Source organism: Pongo abelii, chromosome 2 (genome assembly GCF_028885655.2).
Source record: "Pongo abelii isolate AG06213 chromosome 2, NHGRI_mPonAbe1-v2.0_pri, whole genome shotgun sequence".
In the NCBI taxonomy this organism is placed as follows: Eukaryota; Metazoa; Chordata; class Mammalia; order Primates; family Hominidae; genus Pongo; species Pongo abelii.
Window position 1 is genome coordinate 104,405,140 of NC_085928.1, and position 12,966 is coordinate 104,418,105.

Genomic DNA, 12,966 nt, shown 5'->3' on the forward strand with positions numbered 1-12,966 from the left:
GCGAGCTGAGATTGCATGATTGCACTCCAGCCTGGGGGAAAAGAGCGAGACTCCATCTCAAAATAAATAAATAAATAAATAAATAAATAAATAATTTATTTTCACACAAAGATATGACCTAATTCTTGGTGGAAGTAAAATATCACATTTTGACATATTTTACTGGTAATTCTCAGAATTCCCTTCAGAATTCAGAATTCTATAACCTCTATCTTATTTTTTCCTCTTTCCTGAGTTGATTCCGATCACATAGCAATGAAATAAAAATATTCACAAAGTAGAATATGTCCAGAAACAAGATACAGCTTGTTCTTTCCTGACAATTAAATCAGTTAACCCTAAAATAATTATGAGGTATGTAGGGCAAGGGCTTTTAGTCCCAGATAAAAGAGAGGCTCTCTCGTATTGCAATTAGGGACATCCCCCATCTCAACACAGAGTGAAGGGCAGCTGATTTACATCATTTCTTTTCTTCTTTTTCTTGTTTTTTGGGGACGGAGTCTTGCTCAGTTGCCCAGGCTGGAGTGCAGTGGCACAATCTCGGCTCACTGCAAGCTCTGCCTCCTGGGTTCACACCATTCTCCTGTCTCAGCCTCCCGAGTAGTTGGGACTACAGGTGCCGGCCACCACGCCTGGCTGATTTTTTTTTGTATTTTTAGTAGAGACGGTGTTTCACCGTGTTAGCCAGGATGGTCTCGATCTCCGGACCTCATGATCTGCCCGCCTCGGCCTCCCAAAGTGCTGGGATTACAGGCGTGAGCCACTGCACCCGGCCTGATTTACATCATTTCTATAACACTTTTATATTCTGAGATGACTACTGCTGGAGCTCCCTGGCTCTTTTCTTCTGGAAAAAGTAGACTCTAAATTCAACATCAAGGCATGCTTCATTGAATAGGTCTCTAAACTGAATCCCTATAGAGAAAAACGAATAGGGAGTTTGGTAAATAAATGTGGAAAATATAAAGCTTCTTAATTTGCTTTGTTTACCAAAGAATATAATAAAACCATTCCTTTTTCTTAAAAACTTAATGGCAGGAGGTGGTAGAGAACAGCCAAGAGAGCAGACTGAGGCCCACAAGACCTAAGATACTGTACAGGCCTCACTGCTGAGCCCATCACAAAGCCTGCACAGTATTCCCCAGGCATCCCCAAAGAACCAGCAGCTATTCTTCAGGATCCACCATCCAAAAGAGACACTGGAGCCGGCAGCGGTGGCTCACACCTGTAATCCCAGCACTTTGGGAGGCCGAGGCGGGTGGATCAACTGAGATCAGTTGTTCAAGAACAGCCTGGCCAACATGGTAAAATCCCGTCTCTACTAAAAATACAAAAATTACAGGCATGGTGGCAGGCGCCTGTAATCCCAGCTACTCAGGAGGCTGAGGCAAGAGAATCACCTGAACCTGGGAGGCGGAGGGTGCAGTGAGCCAAGATCGTGCCACCACACTCCAGCCTGGGCAACAAGAGCAAAACTCAGTCTCAAAAAAAAAAAAGGAAAGAAAAGAAATTTGCCACGCATGGTGGCTCATGTCTATAATCCCTACACTTTAAAAGGTCAAGGTGGGAGAACTGCTTGAATCCAGGAGCTCGAGACCAGACCAGCTCAGGGAACCCAGTGAGACCCCATCTCCATTGCTATTAAAACAAAAATTTTTAATGGGAAAAAAATAAAAAGAGACATTATTTCTACTGACCCTGTATCTATCACCTCCCACCCAAGTACTTGAGCTTCCTCGAAAGGTGTCTTTAGCCCCTCAGCCTGTAACGTCCTCAAAGAATCTTGCTGACTTGATTTCTGCAGAAATAGTGCCTTGAAAATATTAATAAAATACAGAGCCTCTGGACTTCTGAATACATACTGTTCAACTAACATTTTAGGGAAGTGACTACGCCCCCCTGCTTTTTTTGAGACAGGGTCTTGCTCTGTCACTCAGGCTAGAGTGCACTGGTGTTGTATGATCATAGCTCATTGCAGCCTTGATCTCCTGAGCTCAAGCAATCATCCCACCTCAGCATCCTGACAAGCTGGGACAATACGTGCATGTCACCAAGTCTGGCTAATTTATTTTATTTTATTTTATGCCGACATGGGGTCTTCCTATGATGCCCAGGCTGGTCTTGAACTTCTAGGCTCAAATGATCCTCCTGCCACAGCCTCCCAAAGGGCTGGGATTACAGGTGTGAGCCATCATGCCCAGCCAATTCTCTTCTTAGGCAGAAAGCTATCGACCCAATGCCACTCAGAAGCACCAAGATTAAGAATGGAAGCTTTTTGGGAGGCCAAGGTGGACGGATCACGAGGTCAAGAGATTGAGATCATACTGGCCAACATGGTGAAGCCCCATCTCTACTAAAAATTAAAAAAAAAAATTAGCTGGGCATGGTGGCATGCGCCTGTAGTCCCAACTACTTGGGAGGCTGAGGCAGGAGAATCACTTGAACCCAGGAGACGGAGGCTGCAGTGAGCCAAGATCGTGCCACTGCACTCTAGCCTCGCGATACAGCAAGACTCCTATCTCCAAAAAAAAAACAAAGGAAGCTTTAAGTCAGAAAAGGTTCACTGGGATACAAGGTTAGGTCCCTAATCCTTTTTGTTCTACTTATTTTCACAAGCAAATAACACAAAGAATTATCAAATTTCAGCCCCTGATAAAAATAAGGGCTGGCTTCTAACATTGAAGACATGCTATGGTTAAATTAGCCAATATTTGGAAAGCAGCATTTACTGAGCTATAATATCATAGCTGTTACAATATAATGGCTATAATATCTTAACTTTTTTTTTTTTTAACAGCAGATATGTATAGAGTGAGGGAATGATTCCTGCACGAAGAAGAAATTTGTAGTAATCCAGGAGTTTGGGAGAAGACAAAGCCAACAGGTCACTAACTATATCCCTGCTGGAGTTGGGATCATGTGCTAAAAGGCATAGCCCATAGCTAGTCATCAAGAAACTCTCCTGATCAGACCTGTATGCCTTGGCAATCTATCACAGACTTAACCCTTGGATGCCTTTAAACACCATCAGATGTTAAGACATACCATCCAGTTTATTAAAAGGCATCTCTTGTAGTTTGAAGGCTATAAAAAGAAAATACGTTTAAAAAGGGAGACCCTGCTGGGCGCAGTGGCTCATGCCTGTAATCCCAGCACTTTGGGAGCTGAGGTGGGTGAATCAACTGAGGTCAGGAGTTTGAGAACAGCCTGGCCAATACAGTGAAACCTGGTCTCTACCAAAAATATAAAAATTGAGCTGAGCACGGTGGCTCACGTCTGTAATCCCAGCACTTTGGGAGGCCAAGGTGGGTGGATCACAAGGTCTGGAGTTCAAGACTAGCCTGGCCAAGATGGTGAAAACCCGTCTCTATTAAAAATACAAAAAAATTAGCCAGGCGTGGTGGTGGGCACCTGTAATCCCAGCTACTCGGGAGGCTGAGGCACGAGAATTGCTTGAACCTGGGAGGTGGAGGTTGCAGTGAGCCGAAATCACGCCACTGCGCTCCAGCCTGGGCAACACAGTGAGACTCTGTCTCAAAAAAAAAAAAAAAATTTAAATAAAATAATAAAAAGGGAGACCTTTGAACAGTATTAGGAAGCATGCTGAAGTTTCTTTTTTATTTTATTAATTTTTTTTGAGACGGAGTCTGGCTCTGTTGACCAGGCTGGAGTGCAATGGCGTGATCTCAGCTCACTGCAAGCTCCACTTCCCAGGTTCACACCATTCTCCTGCCTCAGCCTCCCAAGTAGCTGGGACTACAGGCGCCCGCCACCACGCCCGGCTAATTTTTTGTATTTTTAGTAGAGACGGGGTTTCACCATGTTAGCCAGGATGGTCTCGATCTCCTGACCTCGTGATCTGCCCACCTCGGCCTCCCAAAGTGCTGGGATTACAGGTGTGAGCCACCGCACCCCATCCTGAAGTTTCTACTATACAGAGTAGCCTGTATGTCTGGCTTTTCCAGGGCAGTTTTAACTGTGCTCTATCCTGTTGAAAGGCTATGTGTTGGTGCGCTTGTCTTTCAGGTCACCTGCTTGGCCCTCTTCCAAGTGTACTTTCCTTCCTTTCATTCCTGTTCTGAAGTTTTTAAATAAACTTTCTCTCCTGTTGTAAAACCTGCCTTGGTCTCTCCTTCTGCCTTATGACCCTCAGTCAAATTGTTTCTTCTGAGGAGGCAAGAATTGAAGTTGCTGCAGACCTGTACGGATACAGATTTGCTGCCCTTAGCAGATAGACAGATAAAGAGAGGGGAGGGGAGGGGAGGAGAGGAGAGTGGGGGAGGAGAGGGGAGGGGAGGGGAGAGGAGAAAGAGAAAGAGATTTTTTTCTTTTCCTAGCCTATGTTAGAAGCCATAGCAAATTAGTGAAAGGGACAAAGAAGCTGAGCCTGCTTCTTTAGCCATGATATATCAGTACTGTTGCTTAGAAGGAAAATTGTCCTTGCTATAGACTGGAATTTTCTCTTTTCAGAATAAAAGTTTTGGTTCCTTATCCAATTATTCATTGCCCTTTTTTTTGAGAAGGAGTCTCGCTCTGTCACCCAGGCTGGAGTGCCATGGTGTGATCTCAGCTCACTGCAACCTCCGCCTCCCAGGTTCAAGCAATTCTCCTGACTCAGCCTCCCTAGTAGCTGGGATTACAAGCATGCGCTACTACACCCGGCTAGCTTTTGTATTTTTAGTAGAGATGGGGTTTTGCCATGTTGGCCAGGCTGGTCTCAAACTCCTGACCTCAAGTGATCTGCCGCCTTGGCCTCCCAAAGTGCTGGGATTACAGATGTGAGCCACCGCGCCTGGCCACCACTATCTGAAATTCTTATCAGGAAAACTGCAGAATGGAAAGAGTTATTTAACACTGCTGGAAGTGAAGAGAGACAAAAAGAGAGTGAGAAAATATGCCAACAGGTCATATAAAGTGCACCGTGAGCATGTACAATGCACAAAGCTGGATGGGAACCAGAGAAAAGAAAATGAAACACCACACTAAGAAGTCTAGGCTGGGCGTGATGGCTCACGCTTGTAATCCCAACACTTTGGGAGGCCGAGGTGGGGAGATCACTTCAGGTCAGGAGTTCGAGACCAGCCTGGCTAACATGGTGAAACCTTGTCTCTACTAAAAACACAAAAATTAGCTGAGTGTGGTGGCAACTAGAGCGAAACCCTGTCTCAGAAAAAAAAAAAAGGAAGTATAGAAACAAATAAAAAGAAGACATAGTCTTATTAAGATGGGCCTGGCAGAAATGGTGTTTCTAGACAGGGGGCATTTGATCTCTGTCCTTATATGTTTATGTATAATAAGGTTTAGGAAAAACACACATAGAAAAACTATATCCGGCCAGGTGCTGTGGCTCAGTCCTGTAATCCTACCACTTTGGGAGGCCGAGGCAGGGGGATCACGAGGTCAGGAGATTGAGACCAACCTGGCCGACATGGTAAAACCCCATCTCTACTAAAAATACAAAAATTAGCTGGGCGTGGTGGTATGCACCTGTAGCCCCAGCTACTCGGGAGGCTGAGGCAGAATTACTTGAACCTGGGAGGCAGAGCTTGCAGTGAGCCGAGATCACGCCACTGCACTCCGGCCTGGCGACAGAGCAAGACTCGCCTCAAAAAAAGAAAAAAAAGAAAAAACTATATCCAAAGCTGCTCAGGCAAAACATGGTCTTTACCATACAGTAACTTAGCTTCTGAATCTACTGACCTGGTATTCAAACTTCATATACTTACATCAGTGCTGGATGTTCCACAGCATATGCTTTAGTTACTAATCACCAGCCTATGGGTCACTTTAAAGAATATAAAAACAGAAGTGAACATTTTTATTATATTTTATTTATATATTTAATTATAAACTTAGTAGTTTTGTACTGTTTTGTTTTAAAGCATTAGGTTTCAGGAGCTCAAGATTATAGTGAGCTACGAATCATACCACTGCACATATGTGAGGCCCCGTCTCTTTTTCTTTTTTTTCTTTTCGAGACAGAGTCTCACTCTGTCGCCCAGGCTGGAGTGCAGTGGCACAGTCTTGGCTCACTGCAACCTCCGCCTCCCAGGTTCAAGCACTTCTCCTGCCTGAGCCTCCTGAGTAGCTGGGATTACCAGTATGCACCACCATGCCCAGCTAATTTTTGTATTTTTTGTAGAGACTGGGTTTCTCTATGTTGGCCAGGCTGGTCTCAAACTCCAGACCTCAGGTGATCTGCCCACCTCGGCCTCCTAAAGTGCTGTGATTACAGGCATGAGCCTGGCCTCCCTTCTCTATTTCTTTTTCTTTTTGAGAAGGAGTTTTGCTCTTGTTGCCCAGGTTGGAGTGCAATGGCACGATCTCGGCTCACTGCAACCTCCGCCTCCTGATTTCAAGCGGTTCTCCTGCCTCAGCCTCCCGAATAGCTGGAATTACAGGCATGCGCCACCACGCCCGGCTAATTTTGTATTTTTAGTAGAGACAGGGTTTCCCCATGTTGGCCAGGCTAGTCTTGAACTCTGACGTTAGGTGATCCACCCGCCTCGGCCTCCCAAAGTGCTGGGATTATAGGCGTGCGCCACCGCGCCCGGCCCCCCATCTCTATTTCTTAAAAGAAGCATTTGGCTGGTGAAAATTATATATTTAGTATTTTTTAAAATTATTATAAGAATAATTAATGTTTGGAGAAATGAGTTCTGTAACCGGAAAGAATCTGGTTCTCATTCTGGGAAATTAAGAGACTACTAGTAGTCTCCCAATGCCTATTTGCTCTCTTACCTTGGGAGCAAATCCCTGCTTTATTTTTTTTTTTTTTTTGAGATGGAGTCTCGCTCTGTTGCCAGGCTGCAGTGCAGTGGCTCACTGCAACCTCCACCTCCTGGGTTCAACCAATTCTCCTGCCTCAGCCTCCCGAGTAGCTCGGACTACAGGCATGCACCACCACGCCCAGCTAATTTTTGTATTTTTTTTTTTAGTAGAGATGGGGTTTCACCACGTTGGCCAGGATGGTCTCCATCTCTTGATCTCGTGATCTGCCCGCCTCAACCTCCCAAAGTGCTGGGATTACAGGTATGAGCCACTGTGCTCGGCCTGGAAAACTAAGAGACTACTAGTAGTCTCCCAATGCCTATCTGCTCTCTTTACCTTGGGAGAAAATTCGCTTTTTAACTGGGCACACAGCTGCCTAAAATAAAGACGTTCTGCAGCCCTCCTTGAAGCTGAAGTGTGGCTATGACTAAATTCTGATCAACTGAACATAACTAGAAGTAATGCTTGAAACGTCCAAAAGTATCCTTTTTTTAATTTTTGTGGGTATATAGTAGGTGTATTTATTTATGGAGTACAGGAGATGTTTTGATACAGGCATGCAATGTGAAATAAGCACATCATGGGGAATAGAGTATCCATCTCCTCATGCATTTATCTTTTGAGTTACAACCAATCAAATTACACTCCGCATTATTTATTTTTTCTTTTTATGTTATTTTAAAATGTACAATTAAGTCATTATTGACTATACTCACCCTATTGTGCTATCAAATAGTAGGTCTTTTTTTAAATATACTTTAAGTTCTAGGGTACATGGTGCACAATGTGCAGGTTTGTTACACATGTATACATGTGCCATGTTGGTGTGCTGCACCCATTAACTCGTCATTTACATTAAGTATATCTCCTAATGCTATCACTCCCCCCCTCCCCCACCCCACGATAGGCCCCAGTGTGTGATGTTCCCCACTCTGTGTCCAAGTGTTCTCATTGTTCAATTCCCATGTATAAGTGAGAACATGTGGTGTCTCGTTTTCTGCCCGTAGATAGTTTGCTCAGAATGATGGTTTCCAGCTTCATCCATGTCCCTACAAAGGACATGAACTCATCCTTTTTAATTGCTGCATAGTATTCCATGGTGTATATGTGCCACATTTTCTTAATCCAGTCTATCACTGAAGGACAATTGGATTGGTTCCAAGTCTCTGCTATTGTGAATAGTACCGCAATAAACATACGTGTGCATGTGTCTTTATAGCAGCATGATTTATAATCCTTTGGGTATATACTCAGTAATGGGATGGCTGGGTCAAATGGTATTTCTAGTTCTAGATCCTTGAGGAATCGCCACACTGTCTTCCACAATGGTTGAACTAGTTTACAGTCCCACCAATAGTGTAAAAGTGTTCCTATTTCTCCACATCCTCTCCAGCACCTGTTGTTTCCTGACTTTTTACTGATTACCATTCTAACTGGTGTGAGATATATATAGGCATGAGCCACCTATCTCACTGTGGTTTTGATTTGCATTTCTCTGATGGTCTTACTCAGTCTATTTTTTTTTTATACCCCTTTGCCATTCCCACCTTCCCCCCAGCCCCCTAACTACCCTTCCCATACTCTGGTAACCATCCTTCTACTCACTATGTCCAGGAAGTATCCTTAAAGACAGGGCCCATTTTCATCCCCCTTCCTTCCCATTGGTTGCTAAATATAACTGATATCACATGTTAAGATGGGGCTACATGGTTGAAAGAACCTGGGTCCCTGATGATGACCAAACCACCATAAGAAAGCCTGGACAGCTCAAACTTCATTTGCATTAGAGAGAAATAAACTTGTTTAAACTGCTTTTATTTTCAGTTTTCTGTCACTCCCAGCCAAATCTAATCCTAACCAATACAGATGCTTTTGAAAATTACTGGTGAGAGGCAGAAGGAAGTATTTTGCTTAAAATTCATAAACTATAAAATAAACAGAAAGCTGTAGAAAAAAAGTAGGTAGTGGAACAAAAGGTATAAGAAATGACAATGAAAAAACCTGTGGAGCTGTTTGTGTATTTCTAGAGGTCCTACTGTCACTTGACACTTAATGTATCTAAACAATTATTCTCCCTCCCAAATGCTTTCCTCTTCTACATGCTTTGTATCTGTTCAAGGCACAACCATTCTTTTTTTTTTTGTTTTAAACAAAGAGTCTCACTCTGTCACCCAGGCTAGAGCGCAGTGGCATGATCATGGCTCACTGAAATCTCGACTTCCTGGCCCCAAGTGATTCTCCCACCTCACCCCTGCCCCACCCCCCAGTCGCTGGGACTACAGGCACGTGCCCCCATGCCCAGGCTTTTATATATATTTGTAAAATTTTTTATAGAGACAAGGTCCCACTATGTTGCCCAGGCTGGTCTTGGGCTGGTCTTGAACTCCTGGGCTCAAGCAATCCTTCTGCCATGGCCTCCCAAAGTCTCACTCTGTTGCCCATGCTGGAGTGCACTGGTGCATCATGGCTCACTGTACTCTCGACCTCTTGGGTCCAAGAGATCCTTCCACCTCAACCTCTCTAGTAATGGGGACTACAGGGGCACACCACCATGCCTGGATAAATTTCTTTTTAAAAATTTTTTATAGTGATGAGGTTTTACTATGCTGCCCAGGCTGGTCTTGAACTCCTGGGCTCAAGCAATCCTCCTGCCTCGGCCTCCCAAGTGTTGGAATTACTCCTTTATTTATTTATTTATTTATTTATTTATTTATTATTATTTTTGAGACAGAGTCTCGCTCTGTCGCCCTGGCTGGAGTGCAGTGGCACGATCTCGGCTCACTGCAACCTCTGCCTCCTGGGTTCAAGTGATTCTTCTGCCTCAGTCTCCCGAGTCGCTGGGACTACAGGCACACGTCATCACACCCAGCTAACTTTTGTATTTTTAGTAGAGACGGGGTTTTGCCATATTGGCTAGGCTGGTCTCGAACTCCTGACCTCGTGATCTGCCCGCCTCAGCCTCCCAAAGTGCTGGGATTACAGGCGTGAGCCACCGTGCCAAGCCAGTATTATTCTTTTAACCTCTGAGTGGCCTTTGATTCTGCCCTCTCTCTTGTACCTTCCCCTCTGATATCCAGTGTTATCAAATCCTAGAGATTCTTTATTTAAACTCTTTCAAACCTGATCTCTTCCTTCTACATCTACTCCTAATCCCTAATGCAAGGCATCAACTTCTCACATTTCAACTGCTGCTCTATATCCTAAGGGACCTTTTCCTCTGCAGTTTCTCTTTTTAAGTCTACATACCACCACAAGAAGATGGTATCATTTTGATACTGTTACATTCTTGTAATCCACCATGTCATCAAATTAAAGTTTTAAATGCTAGGCCCTAGACAACCTAAACTGACCTACCTTGTACCTTCCAAATCATTCCATTCACTACATTCCAGAGTAAAAGAACAAGAATCAGACAGAAATTTGAAAGCTAAAATGAACAAACAAGAATATATGGCTAGCTCCATCAAAGGAGAAATAGTATCTACTAATTGCTATCTCAGAAAATACAGTAGAAATCTAACAGAAATACCAGAGCCTAGCAAATAAGGAGGTCACTCGGGTTAGGGGGGGTCAAGACCACATTTTACAGAAATTAAAAAGATCACTAGGGCTTATGAAGAATAAAACAGAGCCAAAACCACTTTATGCAATATGTATTAATCCAATTCACAAATATTTATTTATTTAGCTCATCATATGTTGCCAGGTCCATTTCCAACCTTTTTAAGCAGTAAAGAAAAGAAATAGTCCCTGCTTTCATAGACCTTTCAATCTAATGAGGACATCTGTTGACCACCTATTTGCTAGTCATTACCCAGGCATTTTTTCTGGTTTAGCTAGTTATTCCTTTATATCATATCTCTCATGACTCTAATATTATCCTGAACTACCCAAGCATGTCTAACAATGGAATGCCTCCTTCATTCCAAGTAGACAGGAAGAGCCACAAGAAGTATTTTACTGGCCGGGCGCGGTGGCTCACGCCTGTAATCCCAGCACTTTGGGAGGCCGAGGCAGGTGGATCATGAGGTCAAGAGATCGAGACCATCCTGGCTAACACGGTGAAACCCTGTCTCTACTAAAAATACAAAAATTTAGCCGGGCGTGGTGGCAGGCGCCTGTAGTCCCGGCTACTCGGGAGGCTGAGGCAGGAGAATGGCGTGAACCTGGGAGGCGGAGCTTGCAGTGAGCTGAGATCGCGCCACTGCACTCCAGCCTGGGCAACAGTGTGAGACTCCGTCTCAAAAAAAAAAAAAAAAAAAAAAAAAGAAGTATTTTACTAGGAAAAGTGCCTAAACTAACGTTCTCCGGCCTTAAAGGGTGCCAGTTGAGCCAGGAAACCTGACAGAAACAAATGCAAACATGTCTCTGGGCTGATGCTCTGTAGAAAACCCAACATATCCTGCATTGCTCTGCATTCACAGTACACAGGAATCAAGTCAAAGAAAAAAGATGACCACTACCCTATACTTCTTAACGTAATACCTCAGGAACTAGACCATAGAGCACTAACAGACACACAGGCAGAAACAATAAATATGCTATTCAATGGTTGACTCTGAACAGGAGAATCTGTAAGGAATGGAAGGAAGAAGACTGCTATTCAACTTTCAACTGCAAACCAAGCCCTTGGTATGCTCAAAACCCAAATATTTAAGACTGACACATGTCCACAGTACCAAGTGCCTCAAAACATCTGGTAAAAAAAAAAAAAAAAAAAAGTACAAAACCCCAAACCAAACACAGCCCAAGAGAGAATTCAAATGGGCAACGCAAATATCCAAAGGCTTCCAAACCAGAATTGAAACCTGGTTATCTAATGTATGAGTATGCCACGTTTTCAACACTACACCACTCCAACACAGGGCTTACTAGGCTATCCATCTGGGGATAGCTGGTAAAAAGCTGGAAGTTTTAGCATTGTGGCTCTTTGGTATATACCGAAGAGAACTGAAAATGTGTCCACACAAAACCTTGTACATGAATGTGAATAGTATTATTCACAATAAACAAAAGTGGAAACAACCTAAATGTCTACCAATTAATGAACAGATAAAGACAATGTGGTATATCCATATGATGGAATATTATTTAACCCTACAAATGATTTAAGTACTGATTCATATAACATGGATGAACCTTGAAAACATTAGGCTAAGTAAAAGAAGCCAGTCACAAAAGATCATATGGTATATTATTCCATTTATATGAAATATCCAGAGCAGGCAAATCTATAGAGACAGAAAGCCGACTAGCAGATGACTGGGGGTAGAGAAGGAAGTAGGAGAAAATGGAGAGTGACTCTTAATGGATATATAGTTTCTTTTTGTTCCCAGATATGTTCTGGAATCAGTGGTGATAGTTGCACAATTTTGTGAGTATACTAAAAACTACTAAATTGTACACTTGAAAGAGGTAAGTTTTATGTTATGTGGATTATACCTCAATTACAACAAATACAACACAACAAAAAAAGCTTTCAGGGCTGCAAGACTACCGACGAAACAAAGACATCTGGTTATTTCATTCTTCCCTTTTTGCCCTATTCTGGCCCAGATGAGCACCACTTAAACCTACCCCTCCTACCCCAAGCCTCTGAGTGAACACTCTGACTCCAGCTTTTTCTCCTCCTAACCATGCACACCACTGCAAAACTCATCCTCCTTATCATATCCCAATTCTTACCCAAAGCTCTAGCTCCCACTTACCATATTATAATGGAAAACTGGAGGACTCCAGAAGGCAACATCAATTTTCCCAACAGGAAGATGGCCAAAAAGCTATCTGACCACCCAGGAACAAATAAACTTTTAGGGATGCCAATGAAATCATCAAATCATCAAATGCCTACCTATGCTTTTTTTTTTTTTTTTTTTTTTTTTTTTTTGGTGAGACAAGGTCTCACTCTATCACCCAGGCTGGAGTGCAGTGGCGCAACCTCTGCTCACTGCCTGCCTAGTCCCAGCACTTTGGGAGGCCGAGGCGGGTGGATCGCCAGAGGTCAGGAGTTTGAGACTAGCCTGGCCAACATAGTGAAACTCTGGCTCTACTAAAAATACAAAAAATTAGCCAGACGTGGTGGTGCATGCCTGTAGTCCCAGCTATTTGGGAGGCTGAGGCAGGAAAATGGCTTGAACCCATGAAGCAGAGGTTGCAGTGAGCTGAGATTGTGCCACTGCACTCCAGCCTGGCAAC

The 12,966-nt window shown here is 43.5% G+C and overlaps 1 protein-coding gene across 7 annotated transcripts in view; it reads right to left on the reverse strand.

The window, feature by feature from the left end:
* RBM6 (RNA binding motif protein 6) overlaps positions 1-12,966 on the reverse strand; it is a 139,360-nt gene that overhangs the window by 38,864 nt on the left and 87,530 nt on the right. Inside the window, exon 1 of one of the 7 annotated variants that reach the window (XM_024244615.3) lies at positions 5,727-5,748. The exons of the other annotated variants lie outside the window; for them this stretch is intronic. The gene's annotated coding sequence lies outside the window, so the exon portion shown is untranslated. Of the gene's footprint in view, positions 1-5,726; positions 5,749-12,966 lie in introns of those variants that run through there. 7 annotated transcript variants of the gene reach the window in all.